This window comes from Globicephala melas, chromosome 10 (genome assembly GCF_963455315.2).
Source record: "Globicephala melas chromosome 10, mGloMel1.2, whole genome shotgun sequence".
NCBI lineage: Eukaryota > Metazoa > Chordata > Mammalia > Artiodactyla > Delphinidae > Globicephala > Globicephala melas.
The window spans coordinates 76775008-76793102 of record NC_083323.1 but is presented as its reverse complement, the minus strand read 5'-3'; the positions used below and the strand labels follow the sequence as shown (position 1 = coordinate 76793102).

At 43.5% G+C, this 18095-nt stretch overlaps 1 long non-coding RNA gene across 1 annotated transcript in view; it reads right to left on the bottom strand.

Moving 5' to 3' along the window:
- LOC115839124 (uncharacterized) overlaps window positions 1–18051 on the bottom strand; it is a 43669-nt gene extending 25618 nt beyond the window's left edge. The window contains exons 1-2 of the long non-coding RNA XR_009565622.1: window positions 17912–18051; window positions 1085–1185 (exon numbers count right to left, since the gene is read on the bottom strand). This is a non-coding gene — a long non-coding RNA (uncharacterized lncRNA). The remainder of the gene's footprint in view (window positions 1–1084; window positions 1186–17911) is intronic.
- Window positions 18052–18095: the final 44 nt, after the last annotated feature.

The window sequence follows — 18095 nt, the reverse complement described above, 5'->3', positions numbered from 1 at the left end:
GTTCTGGGGATGGGGCTGAAAGTTCCAGCCCTCTAGTCATAAGGGTGGTTCCTCTGTTGACCAGCCCCCATTCTGAAGCTGTCTAAAGGTCTACCAAGGGTCTTCCCTGGTGGTCCAGTGGTTAAGACTTCGTCTTCCAATGCAGGGGGTGTGGGTTGATCCCTGGTCGGGGAGCTAAGGTCCCCTATGCTTCGTGGTCAAAAAACCAAAACATAAAACAGAAGCAATATTGCAACAAATTCAATAAAGACTTTAAAAATGGTCCACATCAAAAAAAAATCTTTAAAAAACTGCATTAAAAATAATAATAAAAAGTAAAGGTCTACCAAGAGTCACCTCATCAACCTAAACTCAGGGATGGTTGAAAAGGGCTTGTTATGAGGAATGAAAGATGCTCCTATCGCAGGAAATTCCAAGGGTTTTAGAAGCTTTGTGCCAGGAACTGGGGACAAAGACCATATATATATTTAAAAATATACCACAGGTCTGGGGATCCTAACAGTTAAGAGATGCAGCACATGACTAGAGCCCATTCAGTCATTAATAATTAGTCCGGTCCAGGATCCATATTGTATGAAAATGTCTCCAGGGTGAGGCCCCTCAGGTTTGCAGCCTTCCACCCCATCTCGTCAGATTCTAAAAGCAGGAGTGCTGTCAGCAATATCTGCTTTTACCCTTTTAGGCTCCTGATAAATTGAGCTGAGAGACAATGTCATCTCTTGCTCTGAGCCTCTTTTGAGGTATTAATGTAATATTGGATTTCCCTTATTTCATAACTCTTTTATTTGTTCCTCTACCCTCAGCTACTATTCCTCCTTCTCTCTACCTATACCCAAACTTTTCCACCTTTGGAAAGGACATTAGGTTTGGCCACTGTGCTGGTTTAGACTGCAGGCAGCAATACTAGTCTAGCAAGTACCTCTGCCCCAGCGCACCCTGAGTCACATAGGGAAGGGTTATAAGATTAGTGGGCTATTCCTAACGCCAGGCAATACAGTTGCATTCACTGTTAACCCCAACTTTTTTCAAATAGGGTGAAGGTACAACATGTACCAGGAACAAAGACCAAACACACATATCTTACTATATCAGAGTCTTCAATAAGCCTTTGTGGGAAATCTTTCATAAGACTTCAGAGGATATCTCTGGAATGATCCATCCATCCAAACCATACTCCTGGGAAAACTGTAAAGAAGGAAAATTGAAATGAGCCAAAACCTTTATGCCCTTTTAAAACTCTACAGATGGATTTAATTCAGTCTCTTTCTCATGGGATTCTAAATGTGTTCTTACTACTCCGTCTCTGTTTTCTGCTTGGGTTGAAGTCTTCTCTTATTGTAAAGTAACTTCTATGACAGTAGCAAAATTTTTTTTAGTATTTATGTCTCCCACTTGAAGAAAACTCACCTAATTTGTCTAGTGATTAAGGAACCCAATTCACTGAAATTGTAGTTAAGGAACTCTCTAGGGCCCTGTCACACGTAAGCTTTGCTGCCTTATCACCAATAGTCCTCAGAGAAAATTAAATGAATAAATGGTAATTTATGAAACTACCAGAGCAACTCTGGCTACTACAGCCAAAGGCTCTAATGGCCTTTCGGGTCACTCCAGCAGGAACTCATAGACAATCCCCACATCTGCTGCTCGCTGAATACTCCATGTGTCTGTGGATCTCACCCTCATCCTTGACTCTGTTCTTGTACAGTCCAATATGGCAAAAGGTGATAGAGGGTGAATGCAGAATATCCCAGTTTATAAAATGGGTCCAGCAGCTTTTCCAAAAGGTAAACTATAGGAACCTCTGCATGACCTTCATCCCAGAGACTTTGGCTTATTGAAAATCATACCAATATAAGACTGTCTTGAGCATCACTGGGATGTTACCAGAAACAGAAACATCATGAAGGAGACCATCTTCCCAAGAGCCTCAGACTACACAGCAGGTGGCTATCTATGAGCAGTTTCTACCCAAGACCTGGGAATCAGGATGCAGGCATACCTGGAGTAAGTGACTGCCAAACTCTTCTTGGTCTCTTTCTCTTCCTTTGCTTGGCTATCTTTTCTCTCTCTGTTAGTTTAAACCTCTTATTGCTAAAGTGAAATTCATAAAGTTTCTTCCCTTAATCTTTGTTACTTTGGGAAAATGAGAAAGATGAGCAAAGAGAGTGTTACACAGACCCGTTAATCTAGAATCTTATTTCTCTAGAGACTCAGGGGCCAGCAGCTTGGGTTCTCGGTGAGGACCCTCTTCCTGTTTACACACAGCCATCTTCCTTTTTTTTTTTTTTTTTTTTGTGGTACGCGGGCCTCTCACTGTTGTGGCCTCTCCCGTTGCGGAGCACAGGCTCCGGACGCGCAAGCTCAATGTCCATGGCTCACGGGCCCAGCTGCTCCGCGGCACGGACCGGGGCACGAACCCGTGTCCCCTACATCGGCAGGTGGACTCTCAACCACTGAGCCACTAGGGAAGCCCCTGCACACAACCATCTTCTTGCTGTATCTTCACATGGTGCTGAGCAGAAAGAGAACAAGTTCCTTCCTGTCTCTCCTTATAAGGGCACTAACCCCACCATGAGTGCTCTACCCATATGACATAATTACCTCCCAAAGGCGCCATCTCCAAATTCCATCACATTGGAGATTAGGGTTTCAACATCTGAATTTGGGGGGATGTAAACATGCGGTCCATGACAGCCAGTATTAACAGGACTGAGAGGCACTGTTCAAGGTCTTCTGATAAATCTCATGCTAATACTTGTCTCCACAGTCATTTGCTATATTCTCCTCTGTGCAACCACTCACTTGTCAAGTGACTGGAGTTACAAAGGCAAAAGTCATGGGAAGCTTGGGTGCCTGTTCTTTGCAGAGTCTGGGATAGCAATCGTCAGGAGTAACATAGATCTAGTGAACTGAACAAACCAAGATGTGGTAAGACCTAGATATGAGACTCAGTATCCATGTCGACCAAAATTAGGGACTGCAAGACCCTGAAAGACTAGAAAATTTCCACTGAGAACCTGGCAGGTGTTTGTCCCAATGGCTCTTCTGCCCAACCCTCTTGCACAGGACTTTAGCTCCTATCAGCTTTCCCAGCACTGTAAGCAAAATCCAGATGGCTAGATATGGCTGCTAATCTTCAAGAACAATTCTTCTCTATTCCCAGAACGATCTGAATTTTGACAGACCCCTCTTGCTGAAGTCCCGTAAAACAGCCTACTCGGGCTTCCCTGGTGGCACAGTGGTTGAGAGTCCGCCTGCCGATGCAGGGCACACGGGTTCGTGCCCCGGTCCGGGAAGATCCCACATGCCGCAGAGCGGCTGGGCCCGTGAGCCATGGTCGCTGAGCCTGCGCGTCCGAAGCCTGTGCTCCGCAAAGGGAGAGGCCACAACAGTGAGAGGCCCGTGTACCGCAAAAATAAATAAATAAAAATTAACAAAAAACAGTCTACTCTTTTCCCCTAAACTGACTGCACCTCTTGAGATTTCTCATGCCAGGTATTCTCAAATAAAGGCTCATGCTTAGATTCTGTGGTTCATTTTTTTCTACATAAACAATAATTAAACTTTCCAAAATGCCTGAGGGATGCCTAGGGTCCTTTCAGAATCACCACCTGAAAGTCTGATTATGGCAAAGTTGAAGAAACAGCAGTTTATCAAGCCCTGAAGGAGATAATTCAGAAGTTAACACCAAAGCTGTCACAGGGAGGAGACCCACACGTGTATGGAGACTAACTTACTTTCTCTTTTCCCACCACAATCCATTGATCTATGCCCACAGCTGTGCTCGCTTAACAGGAACTATGGCAGATGCCACATAAGCAAAACCGCAGAACCAGCCAGAGCTAGAAAGGCCCAAGATGGGGACAGTCAACTGCCCTGAACCGGCTCCAGCCTGACCATGAGGGCAGCGCCTGCACAGAAGAGCCCCAAAGTGTCTAAAAGTTGCCTTTGCCCCTTACCATGCTAGGACCTCCGCCCAAAGGTGGGACTTGCACGTTGCCAGGCACAATTAGTCCGTGTGCAAGGGAGCTCAAGGGACTGCACATGTTCCAGCTGTTTCTGGAACTTTCCGCCCCTTTCCCAGAATTCTGGTGGTGCACCCACCTCTTACCCCTTAAGTTTCCTGCTCTCCCCAACCCCCCAGCAGGGAGAAGGGGTCTTCAGAGCAGGAGCTCTCCCTTGCCCACTCCTTGATCAACAAATAGTTTCTCCTCTGCTTTGCCAAACCTGGTCTCGTTCAATTGGCACCGTCGGCACTGGGCAAGGAAAGGACCCAGTCGGAGTCCACCCTATCCGAGACGGTCGTGACAAAGTCGAATGAATCAAAGAATGAAGAAATCCAAAAGCTGGAAAGCAGAATGGAACGGTTTATAAATTGTGTTTGAGGGCCATCGTCTGCCAAACTTTTGGGCTGCTAGTCATTTATGTCCCTTTTAAAATAGATTCCTGGGTTCCACCCCAAACCTACTAAATCAGCACCTCCAGGCGAAGACCTGAGAACTAGCATTGAATCCAGTGTCTTAGGTGGTTCTTATCATCAGGGCAGTTTGGAATACGTTGTTGTAGCACTGTGTTTGTAAACAGAACTGGTCCTTGGAGCTTTTAAAATGACAGCTCCCAGATTCCGCTCTGAATATGTGCACCTAAACTAGTAGTGAGGGATATACGTGTGTGATTTTTTTTTTTTTTTTTTTTGCGGTGCGCGGGCCTCTCACTGTGGTGGCCTCTCCCGTTGCGGAGCACAGGCTCCAGACGCGCAGACTCAGCGGCCATGGCTCACGGGCCCAGCCGCTCCGAGACATGTGGGATCTTCCCGGACCGGGGCACGAACCCGTGTCCCCTGCATCGGCAGGCGGACTCTCAACCACTGCGCCACCAGGGAAGCCCCACGTGTGTGATTTTAAAACTCTTCTCAGGTGGGGCTTGGCACTGCCTTCCCTGGGAACTCGACAGGAATGCAGACTCTCCGACACCACCAGGACCTGAACCAGAATCTGACCTTTAACAAGATTCCTAGCTGACTGGTCTGCATATTAAGGTTTGAAAAGCACTGCCCTGGGGTACTTGGAGGTTCAGGTATTCTAATTCTGATTCCTAACGTTTATGTAAGACAAGTGCAGCGCCCTCCGGAGGGGAGGCACCGAGGCACCTGTGAAGAGGAGCCCACGTGCCTTCTTGGGCTCTGGGTAATATTTCATTTGAAACAGTTTTTGCTGATGAGAAAATTGGAAACAGACGAAGGTGAAGTGATGTTGTAGAAAGAAAACTGAAGTAGGAGTAAGCAAGATTTGAGGTTCAGAGTTTAGGGGTTACAATATGACTTGAAGGAATGTTGGGGGACGTGTTTGGAAACTATTTGCAAATGGTTTCTTCTTAGGGTGTTTGCTTATTTGAGGCTACTGGGAGAAAGGGTTCATGGCCAAAGACACCCAGGCTATCCTTGGGGTTCCCCGCTGCTCTCTGGTAAACTGCGTCATCTCCCCAGATCTCCATTTTGACTTTTGTAAACAACGAACTTCGGCAAGGGACAAGTCCCTTTCACCTTTAAGATTGAGAAACTGGGAACAAGGGACCTTTTTTCCTGTACTGAAAATTAAAATCAAGTTTATTTTTAAAGTTTCATTTGTAATATTACCTTTATTTATAACAAAAATGACTGGCCTTAGAGTTCAACTCTCTTGTTTGCTGTCCCACAACTTTTCTGTATGATTTCATATCAGTAATATAGTTGAGGGATTTCTAGCTACTTTTTGATCTCCAGGAAGAACGAATGAACCTGTAGTTTTCTGAGTGTTTCCTCTGGGCCAATAATAAATTCTTCATGTAAGTTTCATGATTCTCTAGTGAAGTAAATGTATTATGTGGAAATAAACAAAGGGCACCCAGATGAGAATGAACAGAGGTATTTATTGGGAGTTTGCTCTAGCAAGGGAATCAGCCAGCATCTCTTACTTTGGGCAGAGACCCACAGGGGCATGAGAGTCCCCAGGTGAGCAGTGATTGGAGATTGCTGGCACCGGAAGCAGGAGGTGGGCTGACTAGAGTAGGGCATCTTATGCTTTTGGTCTGAGGAGCATTTTGCCTTTCTCCGGTAGCTCCTGAGTTGGAAGTGGGGCAAATATTAAGGAAGCTGGCAGTCATTGACCTCATCTGATCATTCTGGACTAATAGCTGCAGAGGTTGTGATTTGGCTTCTGGGACTGCTTGCTGCCAAGGTTGTGGCTCAGAGTCTATTGTCATACAGACTGGTCATTGTTCATTTGTATATTCAGTCTCTTAATATGAAACTGTTGGAAAAAAGATAGCATTTTGTTTGTTTCTAAGAATAGCTCCTGTCACAAGCCACATTTAAAATATATTTTGAAGCAGAGAAAATATAGAGCTAGTCTATCTTAGACAACTTTCGTTTTTAAAAGACATAAGAACCATGTCTATTGAAGACCAAGTTTCTTTCTTTTTTTTTTGTAATATAAAGCTTTTTAAATTGAAGTATAGTTGATTCACAATGCCATATTATCTTCTAGTATATAGCAAAATGACTCAGCCATATGTATATATATGAATATATATATTGTTTTTCACAGTCTTTTATACTATAGGTTATTATAAGATATTGAATATAGTTTCCTGTGCTACACAGTAGGACCTTTTATTTATCTATTTATATATGAAGACCAAGTTTCTGATCAAATATTACCTTAATTACCTCTCTGCAATCTGATCCGCTTGATCAGTAGGTAAGTGTAGGGAGAAAAAACAACTAAACTAATTCTGGCTAAACTAAGCCAGATCCCAGTTACTACAGTTCCTCTCTCTGTTAATGATGCATGTAGGTGAACCAGATTCCCAAAGTTAGAACTTAATTATAAGCCTTCTTATATGGTTAACTAATTCTTTAATTGATCAGCCAATTATTTAATTAAAGGATAATTATCCTCCAAAGGGCAAAATTATTACTCCCATACAGATATTATGAAACGAACGTGTGTAAAATATTTTTAAAAACTCATTAATGAGGAAGCTGGTGTCAAAGAAAAACCATCATGGAGGCCACAGTTTGAATATACCCTAAGCAATCACACCTAGCCCCATAACCAAAGCTTCAACTGTCCTGATCTCCCCCAGATGCTGACTCTGACCTTAAACAAAACTTAAGCTTTCTTCACATCAGCATGCCCTTACAGCTTCCTAGCCCATTAGCTCTAAACAGGTAAGCTTGTGCGATGCTACACTCCCTGCAAGAATGTAAGTTTCTATTAACCAATCGCGATAGAAAACAACATCCTTCCTCATTTAACTGAGCTGTAGCTGCTGAAAGTGAGTGTCTTACCCCTTCTGGTTTTCAAGTCTCCCAGTTTGTGAAGTTTTTTTTGCTCAATAAAATATTCATATCAAGTAAAGCTCTCTGAATTTTTTTTTTTTTGGCCGCACCTCGCTGGCTTGTGGGATCTTAGTACCATGAGCAGATGTCAAGCCCAGCCCCGGCAGTGAAAGCGCTGAGTCCTAACCACTGGACCGGCAGGGAATTCCCTCTGAATTTTCTTTTGACACAGGTAAGCTGTTACAACCAGTTCAAAGAGGACTCCAACAGATTCATTCATAGAGCAGGAGAATTGAAATGAATCTGCAGATGGAGGCAAAACTAGCTTCTTTTTCTGTAGAGCAGGAGAGAAGGAAACTGGACAGGACAAGATTTACATGACTATGGTTGGGATTTATTTAGGATTGCTATAAGCTGTCTACAATTTACAAAGTTGTAAAATAGTTCCCAGAGAATCAGACTCGGATGACTGAGAGAGGCTGTAGGCTAAACAATGCATAGTTTTCCATTAAAACAAAATTTTCCCTACTACTGTTAGAAATTCTAACCTCAGAGATTCTTATAGTTTAATACCTCTATTCCCAGCCTAATTTTTCTTTATTAAATAAGGTAATAGTTTATGAAAGCTTGTGCAAATGGTAGTCATTACACTTTAAGAATTCTGAGCATATCAAATAAAAACCCAAGGATAATTTCCAATTAGTTACCTAAATTTTATTAAAAGTTCTTACATTTTTTTTTCTCCCCAAGCTATAAAAGCCTGATGATGTTCAAAAGTAGCAACAGCACTATGGGCATAAAATAATTTGAAAAAATTTAAACAAAGTTTTAGGGAACTAAAGCACTATGGCAAATTCTAACTACCATGACTATCAATGTAATATTAGTTCATAATGGGAAAAATGGGCTGTGAGTTGAATATCATTCCTAGTGAATTAAGCTAGGATATCTTTTCTCTTCCACTAAAGAAAGATTTCAAAATCCAAGTCAGAGAGAATGTTCTTTGGGTTATTATTAAGTGATAACAACCTTGAATCCAATCTAATTTGTTTATTTCTTAGAGTAAATCATTGATTAATTCATTCAACAAATATTCATTGATACCCTAATATGGGCTCCACCTTGCACTAATGGGCAGGAAATAAAGCAATAAATAAAATGGACAAAATCCCAGCCTTCAATAAGCGTGTGGAGGGAACTTCCCTGGTGGTGCAGTGGCTGAGAATCTGCCTGCCAACGCAGGGGACACGGGTACAAGCCCTGGTCTGGGAAGATCCCACATACCGCGGAGCAACTGAGCCCGTGTGCCACAACTGCTGAGCCTGCACTTTAGAGCCCGTGAGCCACAACTACTGAGCCCTTGTGCCACAGCTACTGAAGCCCACATACCTAGAGCCCATGCACTGCAACAAAGAGTAGCCCCCGCTTGCCACAACTAGAGAAGGCTCGCGCATAGCAATGAAAACCCAACACAGCCCTAAAATAAATAAGTAAATTTATATAAAAAAAAAAAGCATGTGGAAATAAGTCATAGGAGAATGCAAGTTAAAAACCACAACGAGATCCCACCCCACAGCCAGCAGAATGGCTAAAATTGAGATGGCTGACACCACAGTCCATGATGTGCAGCTCTTACACACAGCTGGTAGGAATCTTAAAATGTTATAATCATTTTGGAAAACTGTTCAGTAGTTTCTTATAAAGTTAAACATACACCTACCCTATAGTCCAGCAATTCCTCTCTTAGTTATTTACCCCAAAGACATGAAAACATATGCCCACAAGAAGAGTTCTACAAGAATGTTCATAGATGCTTTATAGCTTTATCAATAATGGCCTCAAACTGGAAACAACACAAATGTCAATAATCAGAAAAAGAGGTAAACAAACTGAATTATGTTCACACAGTGGAATGCTACTGAACAAGAAAAAGGAGCGAAGGACCACCGCAAGCAACAACGTGACTGAATCTCAAAAACATGCTGAGCAAAAGAAGCCAGATACAAAAGGGTACAAACTGTGTAACTCCATTTATATGAAACTCCAGAGCAAGGAAAGCTAACCTATGGTGATAGACATCAACACAGTGAGTGGCTGGATGTGTGAGACTGACTGAGAAGGGGCAGAAGGGAACTTCCCGGGGCAACGGGAATGTTCTGTTTCGATAGGTGTGTGTTACATGGTTACGTGCATTACATTTACCAAAATTCTCATCAGATTGTTCACTTGAGATTTGTGTCTTCAGCCTATGTGAATTAGACCTCAATTAGAAAAAAGGGAAAAAGGAAACAAATTTCTGTCCTCACGGCAAGTCCCTGTCCTCGTGGGAGTTCAACAAGCCAAATAAGTGATGAATGTCTATGGAGAAAAACAAAACTGGGGGGCTTCCCTTGTGGCGCAGCGGTTGAGAGTCTGCCTGCCAGTGCAGGGGACACGGGTTCGAGCCCTGGTCTGGGAGGATCCCACATGCCGCAGAGCCACTAGGCCCGTGAGCCACAACTACTGAGCCTGCGCGTCTGGAGCCTGTGCTCCGCAGCAAGAGAGGCCGCGATAGTGAGAGGTCCACGCACTGCGATGAAGAGTGGCCCCCGCTTGCCGCAGCTAGAGAAAGCCCTCGCACAGAAACGAAGACCCTACACAGCCAAAAATAAATATTAAAAAATAATAATAATAAATTTAAAAAAAACAAAGATGGGAAATTGTTTGCAATTTTAAATAGGGTGGTCAGACCTCATGGAGATGGTAGCATTTGAGCAAAGACTTAGAGGAGTTGAGGGGTAAAAATCCTCAGCAAAGTACTAGACAACCAAATTCAGCAGCACATTAAAAGGATTATACACCATGACTAAGTGGGATTCACCTCTGGAAGGCAAGGATGATTCAAATACAAAAGTTGATCAGTGTAATACACCACATTAACATAGTGAAGGGGAAAACCACGCCATCCTCTCTTTGATGCAGAAAAAGCATTTGACAAAAATCAAGGATATGAGGGGTTAGTTGTGCACACGTCTAAGACAAGACCAACCCAGGCTGTTGGTGGAGCAAGTGTGAAGACCCTGAAGCAGGAAACAGCAAGGTGTGTTTGCAAAACATCAAGACTGTAGGCGGAGGGAACTCCCTGGCATCCAGTGGTTAGGACTCCGTGCTCTCACTGAGGAGGGCCCGGGTTCAGTCCCTGGTGGGGAGAAAAAGATCCCACAAGCCTCGCAGGACAGCAAAAGCAAAACAAAAGTTGGCCGAGTGTATTTGAAAAGTCGTCGAAAGGGGAAGGCAGTAGGAGTGGATGTCAGAGAAGGGGCTGGGCTGGATGTGACGGGAATGGGCAACGGGGTGATGTCGGAGGGTTCCAGTGGAGCATCGACAGGACCTAACTTCCTTTTAAAAGGATCACTTTGGCTTTTTTGTTGCAAATAGACCACAGGGAGCAAGGGCAGAAATCAAGGGGTTGGTTAGGAGACCATCACGATAATCCAGGCTAGAGGTGATAGTGGCTTGTACTAGAGGGAAGTGCTGCAGGTGGTGAAGAGAGGCCAGATTCTGGGTATATTTTGAAGGTAGAGCCTACGGGTTTCCTGGGGGGTTAGTTGTGGAGTGTGGTGTGTATGTGTGTGTGTGTGTGTGTGTGTGTGTGAGAGAGAGAGAGAGAGAGAGAGAGAGAGAGAAGGAGACAGCCAGAGATGGAGAATGTGTCATGGGTGATACCAAATCTTTCCTAAATTTTAGGCCTTAACTCGTTTTTTCCTTTTTTTTTTTTTTAAAGAATCAATTTTATTTATTTTTGGCTGCGTTGGGTCTTCGTTGGTGCGCGTGGGCTTTCTCTAGTTGAGGCAAGTGGAGGCTACTCTTCGTTGCAGTGCACGGGCTTCTCATGCGGTGGCTTCTGTTGTGGAGCACGGGCTCTAGGCTCACAAGCTTCAGTAGTTGTGGTGCGCGGGCTCTAGAGCGCAGGCTCAGTAGTTGTGGTGCTCGGGGCTTAGTTGCTCCGTGGCATGTGGGATCTTCCCGGACCAGGGATTGAACCCGTGTCTCCTGCATTGGCTGGCAAATTCTTAACCACTGTGCCACCCAGGGGAGCCCCAGGCCTTAACTTTTATCAGTGAGAAGTATTCCTGCCACATCCTACAACTAAACAAGTATACCAGTGTGTGGTCAAATTGTGGGTGAGAATCTTTGCTCTTTATTATTTTTTTATTTTTACCACTTTAGCTCAGACGCACCTAAATTACCACTAGATGGCACTATAGCTTTAGTTGGCTGAGGATTTCACTTCTCAGTGGGCGCGCAATCCTTTCTACAACAAACTGGTCTTAAAGGGCCAGATGCCGGAATTTTTAGGCATGACTTAGTGACCGGTGTTTAAAAGGTAGCCTAGGGGGCTTCTCTGGTGGCGCAGCGGTTGAGAGTCTGCCTGCCGATCCAAGGCACACGGGTTTGTGCCCCTGTCCGGGAAGGTTCCAGATGCCGCGGAGCGGCTGGGCCCGTGAGCCATGGCCGCTGAGCCTGTGCGTCCGGAGCCTGTGCTCCGCAACGGGAGAGGCCACAACAGTGAGAGGCCTGCGTACCGCAAAAAAAAAAAAAAAAAAAAAGAACATGTAGATTATGACCTGATGAATGAAGGGGCACAAGACACCCATCCAGGGTCAGGCTGCCTCAGCATCCGAGCTCCCATTTAGGAAAGTAAAGCCCCACAGGTCATTTTGATTGAAGATGCAATTTCAGCACACCCACTCAAAGGAAGTAGAATCACAAGATTTATTATTACTTACAGACCCCAGAAGCAAGAGGGTGCAATGAGCTGGGGGAAGGGAGAGCCGGGCGAGCAGGAGATGGAGAGCAGGGTAGCAAGCACCTATTACTCATGAGGTAGTTGGGCAGAGGTCACTAACTTTCAGCAGGCTTAACCCAAAGTGGTTATTTTAAAAGGTGCCCCGGGAAACACAAAGCGGGTACTTACTGTGGGTATCCTCGACTCAAGTTTTTTTCTAAATGCTCAGACTCTAGGTGTGAGTGGTGTTTTTATACTGTAAAACGACTAGGCCGCAACTCAGAAAAATGAAATTGTTTTCCTCAACACATGGAAGGAACTGGGATTCTCATTCACTGATGATGGGAATGGAAAATGACAACCCTTTTGGAGAAGGTTTGCAGTTAATCACACCACCATGTGATCGAGCCATTTCACTCCTAAGTATTTGCCCAATGGAAAAGAAAGCATATGTCCATACAAAGACATGTGCACAAATATTCAAAGCAGCTTTATTTGTAATAGCAAACAAACAACCCCCCCAGATATTCATCAATAGATAAACGGATAAACACATTTTATATATACATACAATGGAAAACTACTTAGCAATGAAAAGGAGTGAACAATTGATGCATGAAACAACAGATGAATCTCAAAATAATCATGTTGAGTGAAAGCAAAGACAAAAGAGAACATACTGTATAACTGCATTTATATAAAAATCTAGAAAATGCAAACTAATCTATAGTGACAGAAAGCAGATCAGCAGCTACCTGGGGATGGAGGGGATGTGGAGGACAGGAGGGAGAGATAACACAGGGCCCTGAATACGTTCAGTCTCTTGATTTTGGTGACAATTTCACGAGGGTATACACATAGCAAAACACCAAATTGTACACTTTAAATATGTGAAGTTTATTGTACGTAAGTTATACCTCAATAAAGCTGTTAAAAATAACATTTGGAAATGAGACACTGATATATAATATTTGTTAATTTCCTCCTTTATTTGCTTTCTCTTTCATTTAACAGAATTTATTGAGTGTCTTAACTGTGGCAGAAGGTAAAAGAGGAGTGAGATGGTCTGCCTCTAAGCCCAGTAGAGGAGGCAGGCAGTGACAGTTCTGCATGGCGCTCTTGCTGGATATTGTAAGGAACGGCAGCAAGAAACGGAGGAGAGCTTAATCAAGCTTTATTTGGGTACGCTCCCGGGCGAGGTTCACTGGTTCGAGAGAAAGGGGCCAGAGAAGTCGCGCCCGGGTGAGGGTTTGGGCAGAATTTATAGGGGAAGAAGGGAAAGGGGTGTGGTGAATCCGGGAGGGCGCACAGAGTATTCCTTATTTGGTGGTCTTTTCGGCTATCGTGGCAGTATCTAGTGCCGGTTGCATCAGTCTTGGGACCGTTAGTCCCGCCCCTCGAAAGGCGGGAAGGCTGGGCCGGGTGGAAAGTCCCCAGGTCAGTTCCTGGAACTGGGTGGTCCAGAAAGTCCCCAGGTCAGTTCCTGGAACTGGGTGGTCCGGAAAGTTTCGGTCTGATGCAACCTGTGAGTCTGATTGCGTTCCCCTGCCTCGGGCCAGTTGGCCTTACAGATATATCTATAGGAAGCTAAGAAAATGTCAAGATCAGTGTGTGTGTAGGGGCCATTTCTGAGGGCCTTAACTCTGAGCTGCGTTCTGAAGGGTAAGGAGGTGGTTAGGGTCAGTGAGGAGAGGGTGTATGTGTGGTGGCCCCAGCAACTTTGTCTTAAGCAAGGCATGGAGTGAGAGGACAAGGGCTTGCCACAAGAAAGCAAAGTGTAGAGGAGGGGAGGGTTCTGAAACAGGGCAGGATGGGTAAGTAGGGACTGATTACCAAGAGCTTCGGAAGCTGTGATCAGGAATTCGGCTCTGATATTGAAGGCATGGGGAGCCAGAGAGGCTTTCAAGCAAGGAAGAATGAGATCAGATAGCACGGTCATTCAGGTCAAGTTGATAAAGAAAAAATGATATCTTTCCCTTAGATTGTCTCTCATTATGGTTAAGCAAGCATATTTAATTGCTCTCCAAGTCCTGCTAATGGCTTTTCCTGAGTCACGTTCAGATGTGTCCAATTCTTTCCATGCCCTCATCAGTGCTTGCTTGGGTTACCACCACATTCTTCAAGGGATGTCTCCTTCAATCCAACCTCTCTCTTTGATACCAGCAGCTTAAAACGGTTTTCTAAAACTCAAATCTGATCCCCTCACTCTTCGCTGAAAACCTGATCTTCAGCCTCCAGTCTGCGTCTTACCAGCACTAACTCCATAGTTCCAATAATGATAATCACAGCGTTTACGATATGCCAGGAACTGTGCTAAGCACTTTACTTTTTATCCCATTAAATCCTCCCAATACATTATTATTATCATCATTATTATTTTACAGAGGAGAACACTGATACTTAGTGTAGGGGAGGAAAAACTTTCCTTTACCCTCTTTTTTTTTTTTTTTAATAATATACTATTTCTTTTTAATGATGAGAATTTTTAAGATCTACTCATTCTCTTAGCAACTTTCAAGTATAAAATACAGTATTAACCATAATCACCATTCTGTACATTCGTTTCTCAGAACTTATTCATCTTACAAGTGGAAGTTTGTGCTCTTTAACCAATATCACCCCTTTGCCCCCACACCCCTGGTAACCACCATTTTAATCTCTGTTCCTATGACTTAAGCATTTTTAGATTCCACATATAAATGAGATCATGCAGTATTTCTCTTTCTCTGTCTTTTTTCATTTAATTTAGTGCCCTCAAGTTCCATTCATATTATCACAAATGGCAGGATGTCCTTCTTCACATGGCTGAATAGTATTCAGTTGTGTGTGTGTGTGTGTGTGTGTGTGTGTATATATATATATATAAAATCACCTTTATCCATTCATCCACTGACAGACACTTAGGTTGTTTCCATATCTTGGGTGTTGTGAATAATGCTGCAGTGAACATGGTGATGCAGATATCTCCTTGAGATCCTGTTTTTATTTTCCTTGGATATATACCCAGAAGTGGGATTGCTAGATCATATGGTAGTTCTATTTTTAATTTTTGAGGAACCTTCATACTGTTTTCCATAGTGGCTGTACCAATATTTACATCCTCACCAACAATGCCCAAGGGTTCTCTTTTTCCCATATCCTTGCCAGTACTTGTTATTTCTTGTCTTTTTGACGGCAGCCATTCTAATTGATGTGAGGTGATATCTCACAGTGGTTTTTTTTTTTTTTTTAACATCTTTATTGGAGTATAATTGCTTTACAATGGTATGTTAGTTTCAGCTTCACAACAAAATGAATCCGTTATATATATACATATATTCCCATATCTCTTCCCGCTTGCGTCTCCCTCCCTCCCACCCTCCCTATCCCACCCCTCCAGGCGGTCACAAAGCACCGAGCTGATCTCCCTGTGCTATGCGGCTGCTTCCCACTAGCTATCTACCTTACGTTTGGTATGTTCAGTGTCTGGGATCTGCAAGTTAAACTGACAAAAGACAGATTAACAGGAGAAAAAAAACAGAGTTTACACATGCAGTGCATAGGCACATGAGAATTCAGTGATGAATAACTCATAGGGGGTGGTTAAAATTTTGTGTTTATATACCTAACTTAGTAGGTGTTGATGAAAAATTAATTAATAGTCAATCTAAAGAAGAAATAGAGGTTTTTTTCCGAGCCAACCTGAGGATTATAACCCTGGAGACAGTCTTTCAGAAAACTCTGAGGGCTGTTCCCCTAGTTAGAAGTCGAAAGCACATTTATATACATTTTTGAGACAAAGGATCGTTCATCAAAATGACACACTGACATTTTACATAACGTTAACCAGAGATACAAAGTCCAGACCTACATGTAGGAAGGGAGCAGCAGGTCACCATGACCCCTTACAGGATTAAGAAAAGAATGTTATCTTCTAAGGAGTTACATTGCTGGCGTCAGAAGAAGGGGAAAAAATGATCTTTATGGTTGAGCAGACATTCCTGCCTTTGAGGAGATCTGGTTAATGTATAATGTAGATGCATATTGCACATTAGGAAGAGCCCTGTCAGGAAGGGCATCTGCTATGCTTAAATTCTCTTGTCCTGCCTTAGAAAACATATATTTTATTTCATCATAGGTGATGGGGAAGGAGAGAAAGGGCACTTATGGGAGTGACTTTTTGTAAAGATAAATGTTTTTTTAGGAGAGTAGATAGGAGATATGATAGCCTTGAGACAATGTCTGTTTGGGTGTGGTGCCCACTTCTCAAGTCCAAGAAGATTAAAGTTGTTCTCAAGGAGGAGTTTTATGACAGTTGAGTTCTTTTGGGAGAGTCAGCTTTAGGCAGATAAGAGATTTCAGAAACTCTTTCGCTCAAAATAATTCTTGTGCCACAATGGCATATCCTAATCCCCTTCATTAGGAAGGTTTAATAATGTGCCCAAGGACATACAACTAATAAGTATAATTAAATAACTTGTTCAAAAAACGCTTAAAAACAAATTTGAGTATGGGGATAAATTATTTTTACTTGCACTTGCAAGAGTGTCCAGTTATTAGAGAATTGGCTCGTGTACAAAAATGTAGGCACATATTTAAAGGCAAAAATCACAAGGTCAGATGATAGGTCAATTGTTATCAGACAGTTGATGGGTCTGCTTTGTTGCATTTGGGTCAATTTTGATAAAAGCGAGACAGTTCTTTCAATTAAAAAGAACAAAAGGGCGGGACTTCCCTGGCAGTCCAGTGGTTAGGACCAGGCAGCTCCCAATGCAGGGGGCACCGGTTGCGGAACTAAGATCATCTCGCATGAAAAGTGGCGTGACCAAAAACAAAAAACAAAAACACCACCAAACAATAGAAAAGAAAATCCACGTTTGTTTCTCAGGGCTTACAGTCTGTTTCTCTTGGCTTATCTGGTTTATCTTATCTTGTAGGAATGTAAGGCCTTTTTTTGGACTATGGAATGAAAGTTTCAGAAAAAACCATTTCAGCTGCACTATAGAGAATGGGATAGAGGAAGGCAGGATTGCAGAGAGACCAGTAGCAGGAATTCAAGCAAGCAATCATAAGGCAGAGGCAGGAGGGATGGAGAGAAGCAGATCGATTTTAAAACTATCACTGGGATAGAATACAGAAGCTGGTTAAAAACAATAATCCTTGATTTCCCTGGTGGCGCAGTGGTTAAGAATCTGCCTGCCAATACAGGGGACACGGGTTCGAGCCCTGGTCCGTGAAGATCACACATGCCGCAGAGCAACTAAGCGTGTGCGCCACAACTACTGAGCCTGCGAGCCACAACTACTGAAGCGCCCCGTGCCTAGAGCCCCTGCTCTGCAACAAGAGAAACCACCGCAATGAGAAGCCCGCGCACGGCAACAAAGAGTAGCCCCCCGCTCGCCGCAACGAGAGAAAGCCCATGCGCAGCAACAAGACCCAAGGCAGCCAAAAATAATGTGGCTTGATTGCTCATCCATTAAAAAAAAAAAATCCTTAGACAAATTGATTTTTCAACCGGGGGTGGGGAGTGGGGAGTGGGGGGTGGGCGGCATGCGGGATCTTAGTTCTCTGACCAAGGATGCAACCGCGCCCCCTGCAGTGCAAGCGTGTAGTCTTAACCACTGGACTGCCAGAGAAGTCCTTAGACAAACTGATCTTGAACATCTATTAAGAATCATTACTAGCAAGAGAATCAGTGAGTGTTATTGAAAGGAGAAGTTACAGTTGAAAAACAAAAAAGATTGTACGTGTAGGAAAATTATTATAAAAGGGATGACATATTATGATTTAATTCCAGTTGAATATAAGCGTCATTAAGGGCTTGTGCTGTCTATTTTGCTCACCGCTCTATGCCCAGTGCCTAGAAGTGTGATTGACACGAAGCAGATGATCCACGGCTTCAGAGTGGATTTTTTAGAAATCAGTATTTGACATTCCCTTATTTCCCAAACGAGGTCAGGGCGCCGGCTGATTTCGCACTTCCTGTCCCTTTAAGAAGCCCAGGTAAGGGAGAGAAAGTGCTGCCGG